Raw genomic sequence first — 16,075 nt, forward strand, 5'->3', positions numbered from 1 at the left:
ATACATAAAATTAACAGTTTCTTTGTGAAATCGGTGATTTATCTCACCAATGTACATAGACCACTCTGACTTCATATATATATTCACCAGAATCCTCGAATTGTTTCGGAACAGAGTGGTCTATGTACACAAACCCGGTAAATGACAAAGCAAATGACGGTAAATCGTATAAAATGGCTAGTGTCACATGTTATATGATACATATAGCATGTCACATGTAAGATGTCACGTGTTACATTACATGTTACACAAGATATTACATATTATATAATATTTTACATGTTACATTTTTAGTGTTACATTACGTGTAACATGTTACATATCACGTGTGACATGTACAAAACAAGTGGCATATTCCTTATCACATGTAATATGCTACATGTTACGTGTTACATCGATTTATGTACATTAGGGTGGGGAATCGATTTATGTACATTAGGGCGGGGAAATTATATGGAATAAACGAAACTTGATAGCAGAAGGCCAGAACCAAGTTTTTTTTTTGTTCTTTTTGGGGCCCCTAACAATCCTAAATTTATCGGAAGTCGATTGGTTTTGTCTCCGCTTGGCGCATTGCATTTCAAATTTATATGGAGATTTGTATGGAAGAACCAACTTTTTTGCATTTTCCATTCTAAAGAGCTCAAAATGGCTCAAACCAAAGGTTCAGTGACTGCAAATGGTAGGTTTTTTGATGCCTAACAACTTGGCCGAAGACACTTAATAGCTAGGGTGTGCCAAAAAAATGCTAGAGCCGTTCAAAGTTGAGTATGTCGGAATTTATGTTGCAAATTATTTTTTCTGCCAACACTGCAAGTGTACCGGCGTCAGTCAGATTTCCATCAAGAGTAACCTCTGAAACACGTTGCAGATTCTACCTACGACTAGAATATTGACCTAAATTTGTTTGCTTGGTCCAGTTGAGTGTATAAACTCGTTACGACAGGTTACTTCTGATGGGAATCCTACCGACGCCGGTACATTGGTAATGTTGGCAGAAAACAAGATTTTCTACATTTAAATCGACATACTCATCTTTGAACAGCTATAGCTCTTCTTATGGACATCCTAGCTTTTCAGTGTCTTGGGCAAAGTTGTTAGGCATCTAAAATACTATACTTTAACATAATGTAACATTTATCAATTACAAGTTCATTTTTCCAATAATTGTGAATATTTCGGAGAGAGAGGCAAAGGAAGATCACCGTGTATGTTTGGTGATAGATGCACGAAACGATTGCTCGCTGAAACTGTTTCCGGAAATGATGGATACCCGCTGTATCGGCGGCGTTCCCCCAAGGACAATGGCCAGTCGTTCATTATGAAGGTAAAAGGAAATAACGTTGTTGTTGACAACAGCTGGATTATTCCATATTCACCGCTACTCTCCAAAACCTTTAAAACTCACTGCCATGCTGAATAATGCTATTCGCTTTGGTAAAATCAAGATCAGGAATAGCTGTGGCTGTTGCATCTTCAGGGATTGCAGCAATATTAGTAGAAGGTGGTCGTACAGCTGTAGGTATCGCGACCCTGGTAAGGTAGCATACCGAAACCTTTCATCAACCACGAACAACGAATTTAGAAATACGGAACGGATCAATCGGCAAAGACCTAGGCTACGAACACGGAAAAAGATTAAGGTAAACGATTGGAAATTGGGTACTTGTAACGTCCGATCTCTCATTGAACCGGCGCGGGCTGGCCTGCTTGCTCGAGAACTACAGCGACAGGGAGTCGAAATCGCAGCGATTCAGGAGGTTCGGTGGCCAAATTCCGGAGAAAGGGAATTCCGTGCAGTAGACCCTATGGCACGCACTTCTTTCAAGTACCACATCTACTACAGTGGCGGCAAAGCAGCGGAACGGGGCGTCGGTTTCGTAGTGCTGGGAAATCAGAAAACAAGAGTCATCCGGTGGAGGCCCGTAGATAACCGCATATGCGTGTTGAGGATTAAGGGCAAATTCTTCAACTACAGTTTAATCAACACCTACGCACCGACAAACGACAAATCCGATGAAGTCAAAGACGACGTAAAAGTCGTCATTGGAGACGCAAACGCGCAAGTTGGGAGGGAGGAATTCTTCCGTCCGGTCATTAGAAGGCATAGCCTCCACTCGTCAACCAATGAAAACGGCCTGAGGCTGATAAACTTTGCCGCGGCCAGAGGAATGGCCATATGCAGCTCCTATTTTTTATGTTTGAATATTCGGAAGCACACCTGGAGGCATCCAAATGGAGAAGCCTGCTCCCAGATCGATCACGTACTGATTGACGGTCGGCACTTTTCGGATGTTACTGATTTTAGGTCTTTTCGGGGACCAAACATTGACTCTGACTATTATCTCGTCGTTTGTAAGATCCGCGCACGGTTGTCGAACGTGCTGAAATCTCGCACAGAGAGCACGACGCGTTTCAACATTCAGCGGTTGAAAGCTGACGGCGTGGCAGCAGAATACGCCAGAGAGCTGGATCAACCGATCGCAGGACAGCAGGAGGAAGGAGTGGAAGACATAAATGGGCTGTGGAGCAGTATCCACGGCGCCATCGAAACGACTGCGCGAGAGGTAGTAGGTACGACGCGTAGAAGACAGCCTAATGGCTGATTCGATGCCAAGTGCCAGAGAGTGATAGATGAGAAGAACCGTGCCAGGAGCCGCATGCTCACTGCGGCTACGCGTCAGAACATAGAGAGGTACAGGGTGGCAAGAGCTGCCGAAAATAGAACCCACCGTCGGAAGAAGCGCGAGCGCGAGGAGCAGGTGGTCGCCAGCGCAGAGGACAGCTATGCTCAAAACGACGTGCGGAGATTCTCTAGAACTGTCAACAGAGTCAGAAGCAGGAATTTCCCTGTGCCGGTCATGTGTAATGACCAGAACGGCAACCTGCTTACTGATAAACCGACGGTTGCAGCCAGGTGAAAAGAGCATTTTCAGGCGCTATTGAACGGTGAGGAGCCGGATGAGCAGAGCAGGAACAGGATGACAATTATGAGTGACGAACAAGCTGTGGAGCCACCAACACAGGAGGAGGTGAAAAAGGCGATTAGTGAGCTGAAGAACGGCAAGGCCGCTGGGAAGGACGGTTAGTACAGCCGCGGGGAAGCGAGCGGCTGTACTTTGCGATCCACCAGATAATACTAAGAATCTGGGCGGATGAACAAATGCCGAACGACTGGTTGGAAGGCCTCATATGTCCTATCTATAAGAAGGGCCATCGATTGGATTGTGGCAACTATCGAGGGATAACGTTGTTCAACTCCGCATATAAAGTACTCTCCCGTATCCTATTCTTCTCTCCCGTATTCCTGTTCATACCAGGCTGGTTTTCGACAAGGACGTTCCGCGACAGATCCTCGATAAGTTCCGGGAGTACAACTTACTATCTGTTTGTGAACTTCAGGGCGGCATACGACTCAGTGAAAAGAAACAAGCTGTGGCAGATCATGCTGGAACACGGTTTCCCTACGAAACTTATAAAGCTGAGTCGTATGACACTGGAGGGATAAAAATCGTGCGTGCGGATAGCTGGCGAGACATCAGCCGCGTTCGTAACGTTGGATGGACTGAAGCAGGGGGATGCGCTCTCCAATCTACTGTTTCACTCGCTCTTGAGGGTGCAGTACGAAGAGCAAATGTCGAAAAAACGGTACGATCATCACGAAATCGCACATGCTTCTTGGTTTTGCGGACGACATTGATATCATCGGTATCAACCGTAAGGCCGTGGAGGAGGCCTTCGTACCTTTTAAGAGAGAAGCAGCGAGATTGGGAACGTCATTAACTCTGCCAAAACGAAGTACATGGTAGCTGGCAGAGAGCGTGGGAGTCCCCGTGGCGTTGGTGCTGAGGTGGAGATAGATGGGGAACGATTTAAAGTGGTTGACGAATTCGTTTATCTTGGTACGCTTGTGACATGTGACAACGATATGAGCCGTGAAGTGAAACGACGAGTTGAAGCTGCGAACAGGGCTTTCTACGGACTGCGTAACCAGCTAAGGTCCCGTAGTTTGCAAACTCGCACAAAACTAGCGCTGTATAGGACACTGATACTCCCGGTGGCCCTTTACGGACATGAAGCATGAGCGCTGAAGGAAGCTGATCGATGAGTGTTCGGAGTTTTTGAGCGTAAAGTTCTGCGATCGATACTTGGCGGTAAACTGGAAGATGGAGTGTGGCGCAGACGCATGAATCACGAGTTGTACCAGGTATACAAACATGATGATATAGTGAAGGTAATACAGCGGGGCAGGCTTCAGTGGGCTGGACATGTAGCCAGGATGCCTGACGAGAGAGCCGCCAAAACTATCTTCTGTAGAGAACTAGGAAGAGGCCGTCGACTCCGTGGTAGGCCTCGCACGCGGTGGATGTGCGCGGTGGAAGAAGATGCACGATCTGCTGGTGTACGGGGAGACCGGAGAACGGCTGCCCAAGACAGAAGAAGCTGGATATCTTCGGCCCTAGACCGGTGAACGGTCCGTTAGCCAACAAAGTAAAAAGTAGAGTAGGTCGTACAGCTTATTTGGCGTTCAAGCTGCCGTTAAATTTCTAGCTGGCTGTTATTAGCTATTAGGGATGAAAAAATACCATTTGATGTTTCCGACAACTTGATCACGTTCCCACAAAATTTCTGCAATTGGGTTGTTTAGCTATATCGGTTTTTTATATCATCTGAAAGATCTGCATTTTCTAAGTAAAATGTGATTTAAAAAAATATTCTATCGTTGTCCTTCACTTTTTAAATCACGATTTAATACTGCTCAAAATTTGCTCGAAATCGCTACAATGGCATTCACCCATATACCAACTGTCATTGTAGCGATTTAGAGCGAGTTTTTATTCTTCGTTTAAAAATCGAAGGATAATAATATAAATTTTAAAAAATCACGTTTTGCTCAGAAAATTAAACTCATTCTAATGATATATAAAAATCGAAAATCCGTGAATAGCTAAACAACCCAATTAAAGATTAATTCAGTTATCATCATCCTCACGAATCTCAATACACCGAAATCAGATGTAAATTTTGTAAATAACTGCAATAACATACTCATACTACTAATTCTAACAATATGAACAGGCCCATCAAATCGAATATTTCGTTAAATGAAATTTTAAACTACCAATCAACGGGATGTGTTTCAGCGAACCGAGTTCCAGCGAAATTTACGAATCAATGGATGACATTTAAACATGCCTGAATATAGGGTGTTTTCAAACATGTGACTTTGCAACAATAGAAACAGGTACTGTGACTATTGAATTGAATACATATCAAAAACTACTTTTTGGTGGAACAAAGTTCGCCGGGTCAGCTAGTTTTTTATAAAAATTACAAAAGATTAGCTAAAAATTTATAATTTCCTTATCATGAAGAATTAAGATAAAATTTTCTGAGGTCAGAACCCGTTGTTTGATTGGTATAACATCTTTGAAAAAGTTGTAGACACAAAAACAATATATAAAAAAACACAAACATTTGAATTAAAAACCAAAAAATTCGAACAACCCATTTTATACAATGTTGACTTATTACAAACAACTCACTGTTTTGCCTTGTTCAGACTACGCCGGATATCACTTGATATCTCCAGATAATATCCGATATCACTTCGAGCGTTCACACTACAGTGAGCTGAGATGATTTGACATTTGCTTTGGTAATTGAAAAGAGAAGAAAACAAAAACAGGTCAAAGCTAAAACAAGACAACAAGAGCAATGGGATTAGGATAAAGATGTCAGCGATAATTACACACACTTAGATTTTATTACCGAGAACTCAACAGCTGATAAATTCAGCAAAATGTTCTACAACTTTTCGGCAGCATTTTCGAGAACGAGAACTTCGGCAAACGAAATTTTAGACCTGCTGGTTTACGGCAGATCGATATATTTGCTGAATGTTCGTCGAAATATATTGCTGACATTTGTTAAAAAAATCGCCGAGCTCCATCAGCTGTTGGGAAGTTACCGAGATAAATTAAGTGTGCATATCGGGTGTTCAGACTACAGTGAGATGATATGGTTTAACATTCGGTTTGGTAATTGAAAAGAGATAAAGGTGAAAAAAAAAGAAACAAAAACAGGGCAAAGAAAAAGGAGTAGTGCAATAGACCATCGCACGGTGACGTCACGCACCTAAGTTTGACAGCTACTGGTAACTTTGTTTACCTCCGGGTGATGCAGTTTGGTTCTCAATAATAGCAGATCTTTTCAATTGTGATCAAAATGCCCTTTAAATGTTGTGCGTGAGGTATCAGTACACTAAGAACAATTATAAATTGAGCAGCATTCCCTCTACGAGCACTAAGGCTCCATCAGAAAAAAGCACAAAGTCCAAAACGTAAACAAAGTTACCACTAACTGTCAGAAAAGTGAGGTTAAAGAGATTCGGTGAGATAGTCTGTACACGCTCATTATTTGTTACTCTAAAGTAAGTTAGATATGACCCATTTTTGAAAAAAGTGGAGGTACCCTAATTTGAGTACTTTTACGGTTACTCACTTCTGAATAAGGGCGTCATACGTCAAAAACTGATTAGAATCTACTCTGTTTATGCAAACCAGGAATTAACGAAAATGAGTACAAGTTACCCAGTTTGCCTAAATTTGGAAATTTGATGATTTCTGGTTTTTGTAAATCTTACTCAATAAATAAAATAAATTCAGAACAATCAAAATCATAGATTTATTTTTCATCGAAACATTATAAAAGTTTTAAATCATTCACGTGTCTTTATATAATTAGGCAACCAACCGGTTCACAGTTGCCCGTGAAATGTGGCTCATGTTTTTGTACAGTATCATCATCCGCCACCAAACACTGCGAAGGATTAAAATTGTATCGATTGCATGTATTGGGCACTGTACATCGATACAAATGTTTCCGTTCATTATCACGAATAAAAGCCCGACTTAAAACGGCATCGCAGGACACACAACATGCGGTTGTTCATTTTGAAGAGATGTTTTTTATGTTTTCAAATCCTCCGCAATAATGATGTTGGGCTGAAATTGTTATGGAATATTGTTGCATGTTGTTTGTAATGTGATTGATTAGGAAATTATTGATTTGATGAAAGATCAAATACTTACTGCTAGCAAACGAATAAAAAGCGACACCAATTGTTCTTCGGAAACAGATGATATCGCTGTTGAAAACTTTTGACATATACATATGCTCAGGGGTGAGTAAACATCATGGATAATAACTCAAAACTGAGTAAACATGGTAATTATGAAAATAATAATACCAAACTGAGTAGATCCTAATCAAATTAGAGTTAAAATAAAGCAGCGTGTAGGGCGTTTTAGGGGTATGTACACGGTAAGAGTCGAAAACCCATTAATGGATAATTCTGTACCCATTTTTTTACTGTCACATGTGGCTGTCAAAAAAATGGGTAAGTTTAAAAATGTGAAATGGGTAAAATTGTACGCATTAGTAAGACTTGTTCTTAGAAAAAAATTGGTCATTAATGGGTCATTAATGGGCCATTGATGGGTGAAAAAATACTTCAAGTGTCTTTTTAGTTTGCTCTGTCGGTTTGTTCGTACACGTTACTTTTACGATCTGTTTTGTTCACTATTTGTCAATAATTGCCATGAAAGAACTAAAAAAGAGACTCGATGCTGCGTCGTTTGAGAAGTTGCAAGATAAACAGTAGGTAATATCAAGTATTGAATTATACAATGTGAGAGTTTTTATATTAAATCTAGAATGTCCACTATCTGGCTGCAATGCCTTTGTTGCAGAGAATTGCGATTATGACAATTGATGATAGCAGATAAAATACTCCTGTATTCGTGAATAAGAGTCATGTCTATACATTCGCAAATAAATAAATATAATTGAATTCCCTTTTACTTCATTCACTTTTTTATTTATTTATTTATTTATTTATTTATTTATTTATTTATTTATTCTTCATCTGACTTTTTAGGTCATAATGAAATGTGGCGGGGGAAAGCCCATTTGAGGCATTCCTTGCGAAACCCTCAAGTGCGCGAAAAAACCCCGCATCTTTTGATTTAAACATTTACAAATCATGAATTAGGTCTAACAATGGCACATTAATACTACAAAGCTGACACTGACTAAGCTTAACTATAGTAAATCTAGAACTTAAGGCTATATTATAACATTCGCTTAAGTCTATTTTTAAAAGTAACACTTGATTCATTGAAGTCAAACAATTCAAACACATTATTAAAGACGCTACACATCCCCCTTATGGGTTCGTTTTGACCATATTCAGTGCGTTAAAATGGAAGACGCAGGAAGCGTCGAGGCCCTGGACACATCTCTTCTCTTTGCCAGTGTGTCAATACCAAGTAATTGGCATCGATTGGCATATGGTGGAAATTGATCAGGATTACGCCGTGGGAGTGATCTTAAAGCATAACGAAGAAACTTGGCCTGTACTGATTCAATTCATTTGGTCCAAATGTCAGTGTAGGGACTCCATACTATAGCTGATGTTTCCAAAATGGAACGAACTAGGGAAACATAAAGCGATCGCAAGCAAAACGGATCGGTAAACTCTTTGGCTGTTCTCATAATAAAACCCAGGGGTGACATTGCGCATATCGTTTCGAGTAACTCGAGCAAAACTAAATGATCGCTGGTGGGTGTTCCGTTTTGTTTTGAAGTAGAATACTTCTCTCAGGAAGTTCGGCTACATAGGGATGTGAAATGAAAATCTAAAACCGAAAAAAGTGAAAAATGTGTCCAATTTCAAATGCTAATAAATCGGTTAGTATTCGATGGATTTCCTTCGTTCTTGCAGCAATAGATTGGAAAATCTTCTAAGATTCTTCCCAAATGAAGATAATTGTAATTTTATTATTCAAACTATTGAACTATTGAAAATAGTCAAGCCTTGTCAAAACGAAAACTTCGACCTCTAATTGGTCGTTATATGATTGCTCCCCAAGCACGGTCGACAGAGTCATATACCTTGCAATTTAAAATATGCTATTTGGCCTATATAAGAGCTTGTTTCAGCCGAAGCCGCTCATTATAGTTCTAAACAGCGACAACAGCAGTCATCCCTTAGTAGCAGCTGTAGCAATGCAGTGGTTACTAGCGATAGCAGATAGCGGCCACAGCTGTGGCATAGTAATGGATAGCGCACTAGTTGCAGCGGATCTCAGCATCGATAGCAGCTGGGCCAGCTGATGCAGGGGTAGCGGATACCAATGGTAGCGTATAGCGGCCACAACTGTGGCATGGCTACGGATAGCGTAGCAGTTGCAGCGGGTATATCTGATCATGAAGCATTTATGCAATAATTGAATGAAAATTGCAATTTCAGCAATCGGCCTTTTTCAAGGCTACTAAATGTTTTTGGAAGAGCATAATGAATTAAAAAACTGCAACTGAGGTTTGATTTGATTTACTACGATTTGTTGATACTGTGCTTAACAAGCGGTATAAACGAAACAAATCCGATTTCTAAATGACTGAGCAAGCAGCCGGGTTATCTTTCTTGAAAAAGTATTCTACTTCAACCTTGCGGTCGTGGCTTTGCACACAACCCTCCTGTGATTTTTCGTATTTTTTTCGACTTTGCGGGTTAGATGAGCCGAAGGACAAATGACAATGACAGCTCCTTTTGAGCTGAAAGCTAAACTAGCAGTATGTGACGTACTCGAAAATAGTGAAAATCGCTCGAATCGAGTTGCACAATGCCACCCCAGGTTCTTGCTAGCGTGCGCAATGATATGAGAGTAATGGTGAAGGTTAGTTGTGAATCAAGCAGTACACCTAAATCCTTGACTACCGATACTCTTTCAAGATTTTCTCCGGATACATTATAGTTCCACGAAAACGGATTTTTTTCCGCGTGAAAGAAATTGCAAGACATTTTGAAACACTGATTATCAGTAAATTACGATTACACCAGTCAGAAAAATTATCCAGATGTTGTTGCAGTTCTCTACAGTCTGCTTCAGTACGAATTACGTGAAAAAGTTTCAAGTCGTCAGCATAGATGAGTTTACAGCCTGGTGGAATGACGTTGCAAACATCATTGAAAAAAATTGAAAATACTACAAGGTATACAGCCCTAGGGTTGTATGAAATGGTGACGTGGGACTAAACACTGCAATTAGGGGATTTTTTGTTACAAAATATACAGAGTCTGCAGACAGAATCAATGTGTTTGCTCAGCGACTGTACGTATTTTTATTTTCAGCCTCCCCTGGATCAATTTTTGGAATATATTCAACAACACTCGAAAGAATATCATTTATATTTGGCGATATTATGCCTGTAGTATTTTTTTTTTGTGCAAAAAATATGTATTTGACAAGGCACAAGCATATCGTGTTTGTTGAAGAAGCACCAAGAATTTCTCATAATGCGTCAAAGTCAGAATTATCTCTATATCCTCAAAAACCAAATCCAATAATGCTTACGTTATCATAATGAGTGGTTTTGTCTTATTTAACTCTAACTAAATCAAATCTATAGTATGGATCTTACTTTCAAAATAATATGGAAGCCCTTTTTTTTTCTCTTTCTCTGTGTGGACTCATCACTGCGACCAGAGTCATTTTGATCTATTGTGATATTGCCCAGGTGTTTTCTGTACTCCGCACTTCATATTATTGGCAGTATCACTATTGAAGTGAATGATACGCTTTTTTTTATTTATATCCGTGCTTGTGTGTGAGAGTTTACCCTTACATTTCAAGCTTACTGCTCTACTATACCGAGCCTCTTTTCTATCCTACCAATATCGCCAAATTACAATTACCTGAACTGAGGCTACACCTAACGTTCCTCTCTGGCCAGGTTTATTCTAAGAGGGACTTATTATGTCAAGAGGAAGGAGTCTTATCGAAACCTCGTTCCTCGTGCCAATATCGCCAATTACAATTCCCTGTAGAGGGTAAATAATTCTGAAATCAGTTTTATTATAAGAAGGACTTATTTTGTCAAGAGGAAGGAGTCTTATCGAACCTCGTTCCTCCTACCAACACCGCGTCACAATCACAATTCCCTGAAGAGGCTCTCAATGCTTCACCTCTGGTCAGGTTTATTATAAGTAGGACTTATATTTTTGTCAAGAGGAAGGAGTCGTATCGAAACCTCGTTCCTCCAGCCAAGACCGCGTCATAATTACAATTCCCTGAAGAGAACTATTATACGTTACTACCTGAGAGTGAACCCATGTTAAAGTCCATTGACAACCAAATGGCCTGATTCTACTAAGATTCGAACCCACGACCACTCGCTTATCAAAGCGGACTCTGTAACCTTGCGGCTACGAAGCTCTCTATGGAAGCCCTTACAAAGGTTCATCAATTGGCAAACATAAGAAAATATTTTGAACAAATTTCTCACAAGTTCCAGCAAAAAATCGTAGTCATCCACAATTACATTTTTATTTTTTGCTTGACAATTTTTTCATTTGCCTACAACTACATTCGCTGTATTACAAAGACAAGAAATATACGTTTATTATGGTAAAGCTTAGAATAATAATATATCATCTATCAATTTTGAAATGTAAAAATTAGTAGGAGGGTGGTATCCGCGATACGACCGCATAGTTGACGTAGGACTACAACAGCTTTATATTTATCTTTGAGGCTCTGTTTGATTTGAACTCGTTTTACTTTTGGCACGGTTCGATTTAGGCACACATGTCCCAAAAACGAGCGATTATGTCTAATCACATTTCTTAGTCTTTTTGATTATTTCAACCAATTTAAGCTCAACATCCTCCAAAAGAAGGGAATTTAGGTTCTTTATGTTGCCGAAGCGAATAACCGGAATCGGTAAAAACGGTTTCTGGAACATGACCGGAACATGTGCCGGTAATATGTATAATGATCATGATCTAAGCAGTACTAAGCCTCTAATTTCTCGGGTAGTACAGTATCTATTCGCTAACTGGGCACGCTTTAACTGGGCTTCTTTCTAACTGGGCGCTCGCTAACTGGAAGAATTCCCAGTTAAAAAGACAACAAACGTCAAATATCTAAACGAACGGGGGGCATGTGGATTGGGAACGAAAACTGAAAAAGTTTTTCTAATCGAGCATATTTAAAATACAAAAACAATAATATAGCTGATAAATGTACTCGCTTATTAAAACTAAAGTTTAGAAGCTTTATTTGAAAGATAAGTTTGTAGTTGTGGCTTCTCTATTTGGTGATCAACTTGAGAACGAAAGCCTTTTATGAAGTTGTCGCGAAGCAGCGTTATCCATCGAACTCCCCCTCGGCGTTGAGATGATATCCCAGTTAGCGAGCTGATTTCAATAACTGGGAAGTGCTCGTCGCCCAGTAAGCGAACAGTTGCTGTAATATCAAGTATCTAGGTCATCAGTATCAATTCATCAAGCGACACCTCAAACGACTTGGAAAACTAGTTCATTGGTGGAAATATCTATGGAAAAACGTCATGAAAAGAGAACCGTTCATTTTTGGCAAATTCTGCCATGTCGTGTTTGGCAAAATCGAACGGGGTCTATATTTTGATTATTTATTTGCAGCACTCTATTTCAGAAGAAAAAATATTCCCTTCAACATTGATGAATACCTTTTATTCTAATACAGTCAATTTTCTTCAATACGCGAGAAGGCAAGCTTCTATACAGACCTAAATTGAGTACGATTTAGTAGAAATTAAATAATATTTATTTGTCTTGTTAAAGAAAACTCACTCTCCGATCACCAAGCGGCAAAGATGTCACATAATAAAATTTTCCTGCAGTTACAAGTTCGTGGGAAAAATAACGATAAAAAATAACAGTTTTTGAACAAAAATGTATATTCACAGAAAATTTAAAATGGACATGAGAAAAACAGAGTGTAGAGTTCAAAAAAAACAACGCATTTTAACTGTACAATGAACCTAATTTATATATCCTGCTATCTGCCTCTACCGACACGTACAGAATTTTGCTGTTCCCGGTGGTGCAGCGTATTTTGCGGCACCCGAATAATCATATTGAATTATGATATTTGCTACTACATATACGAAACAAGAAGAAGAAGAAGACAATTCAAACGGCAACTCGATTATGTTCCAGATCGCGAAACGATACCTACGCGTTAACCAAACACGCCCCATTATGCGTCGACAGCGGCAATGTAGTCTTACTTGGCTAGGCTGCACACGAATGAATATCGAGTTCTACTGCACTGATAGACGACGAGTGACCAGCGCCTTATTCATACATTGCTCAGTGCAATACTGTTGCCTGTGCCAGCATGTTTTCCATCAAGACATCAGTTTCAATAACATTCTAATAGGAGAACGTAAAACTGTCTGATAGTGGAGGTGGTTACGAACTTTCCGAAAAAGCTTCACCTTCAAGTCATCAATATAGTCTAGGCTCATGGAAGCGAACATTAGTTGACCTATTGGGACGGGAAGATTCTGTCATTTTTTTTTTTGCCTCTGCTATACAGGATATCACAGCAAGCAGTTGGTGTCTACTCATGAAGTCTGTGCCAGGGGTGCTCGCATTTGATTGGTACATTTTTCGTGAAAATTCGACCTTGAAACTTTGATTCAATTTTCACTGTTAAACAATGAAATGATAATGATAACTGAGAAATCACAAAATTGTCCATCATTTTATCAATCCAAAGACATATTGATTATTGCAATCCATCATGTGGTTACATCAGCATTACCGTTTGAAATCTTTCATTTCAACGTTACACCTTGGTTTTAGTTTCCGCAGAATGTATCTCGATATAGTGCGGTTAGACGTAGTCCTACGTCAAAAGAGATTCTGTACGAGTCTTACTAAATAAACAAAAAAATCACAAGCATTCGCAGGTTCTTACTCTTCTATAAATGTATATATTTAAGAATTTATTCTTTCGATACTATCCGGTCACGATTATTTAGTGAACATCGAAGATAAAATTAATTAAATATCCGTTGCAATAGTTTACAATTCTTGTTGATTAATTTATGGTAATCATATTCATGAGATAAACTTTCAATCACCATCAACAGCAGCATTGCAGTTTTTCCTCAATTGCATACAAATAGAAATGTACGAACAGAAGTGTACCACTGCGATACGAATAGTACTACTGCAGTACGAATAGAAGTGTACCGCTGAAATGTACGAATAGAAGAGTACCACTGCAATCATAGACGACGAGAGAACTGCCGTTCTTTACTCCACTGTTACTGTTGCTTTTACCGGCATGTTTTCTTTCAAGACATCAGTTTTTATTAGGTTCTTCAGTACCTAACACGCAGGTTTAGAGGTTGTTCAAGGATGGGTATTGTTTCAAACTTTTAGGAAAACTTTTACCTTCGAGACATCATATTAGTCTAAGCTCATGGAAGCAAAAATAAATTGACCTATTGGGACGGGGGGACTCTGTCAATTTTTATTTCGAAATTGATACAGGGAATATCACAGGGAACGGATGGTGTCCATTCACGTCGTCTGTGCTAGGAATGCTCGCAAGTAATTGGTTCATTATTCGCGTAAATTTGTTATTGAAATTTTTATCAATTTTACCGCTTAGCAATAAAATTAGAGTAATAATTAACACATTACAAAATTTTACATTTTATCTATCCAACAACATATTGGTTATTATTATCCATCATGTGGTTATGCTGTTATTAGCGTTTGAAATCTGACGCAACATTTGCCCGTTTCATTTCCAATTTTACCGAATGCATCCCAGTATAGTAAACAAAGACGTGTCCCACGTCAAAAGCAGTGGTCCAAGGTTGCTCCCCTGAGGCACACCGACAAGTTAATGAAATTATCTGACTCGGTGTTGCCTAGCTTTATGCAGAGTGTGCGGTCAACGAGGTATGATTTCAGCCACTTTGTGAAATGGTGTGAGGCACCAAGACGTTTCATTTTGGCCAAAAGAATGGTGTGATCAACACGATCAAACGCAGCCCTCAGGTCGGTGTAAATAGTGTCCACTTGCATCCCGTTCTCCATGTTTTTAATACAATTAGATGTGAACTGAAGCAAGTTAGTAGTAGTCGATCTACCGGGGTAAAAGCCATGTTGGTCTAACGAGATATATGTCTTGAATTAACGAAGTAGAACATTGCCGACGAGAATCTCAAATAATTTTGATCCAGCGGATAATGAGGTTATTCCTCGATAGTTCGTTACATCGTGTTTGTCGCCTTTTGACGTTGACTAACGTCTATATCGAAGTTAGGCCCCTGAATTTGAAAATCTAGTAATTCAACCAGAGAAAACCAGGGAAAAGTGGTCAGGTTTTGAGCGCTTATTTTGCAGTCATCTATAATCAGGTTTTCGAGGTTTTGGCATCAATCGATCAGAAATTCTTTTACGGTTAACTTTATGTAACAAAAACAAACTATTTTTTGAGATACACTATTGAAAAATTGGTAATCAATATCGATTGTCTAAATCATACCGCGCAGCCAATCACTACCTCTCTTCCCAAGCACAGTCGACACTAACGGATACAATCGATCTGACTTTGTTGTTATTGTTGTGGTCACTTTCTGTTCCCGATGTTTATGCTGCTGCTAGCGGAAAAAACCTTGCAAATATGCATCTTTTTGTTGGTGTTAATTTTACGACAGCGGCCGGCGCCCCATCATTTTGATTCCAAAACTGCACCAGCGACATGCGGATGCTAGGTGATAGCAGCTGAAAGGAGGGAAGACAAGAGTACCGGTCATCTCGTGCCGGTTTTACTCGTTATGCTGGTGGCTGTTAGTAATAAATGGCACTGCAAAATACTAAAATGGCTGGAATTCTGGACGGACTAACCAAAAACAAAAATATATTCGGCACCTGGCCCCTTTTGGTGCCTCGAAATTTTGTTACAGAAGCGGCTAATTGAATTTTCTGTTTTACCAAATGCTGTTGATAGCGGAAAAAATCATGCAAAAATGCATGTTTGTGTTGGTGTTAATATTACGACAGCGGCCGGTGCAGCTTTCAAGAAAAATTTTTCCTTACCATTCCATCACCTATGTAGCTCCACCTTCTTTTTATCTATCTGACGAAGCCTTGGTATAAAACGTACCGTTCGAACATTTCACCCCATCAGTTTCATTACTAAACCGTACCGGCTACATA

The sequence above is a fragment of the Wyeomyia smithii genome, chromosome 3, assembly GCF_029784165.1.
Source record: "Wyeomyia smithii strain HCP4-BCI-WySm-NY-G18 chromosome 3, ASM2978416v1, whole genome shotgun sequence".
Taxonomy (NCBI): domain Eukaryota; kingdom Metazoa; phylum Arthropoda; class Insecta; order Diptera; family Culicidae; genus Wyeomyia; species Wyeomyia smithii.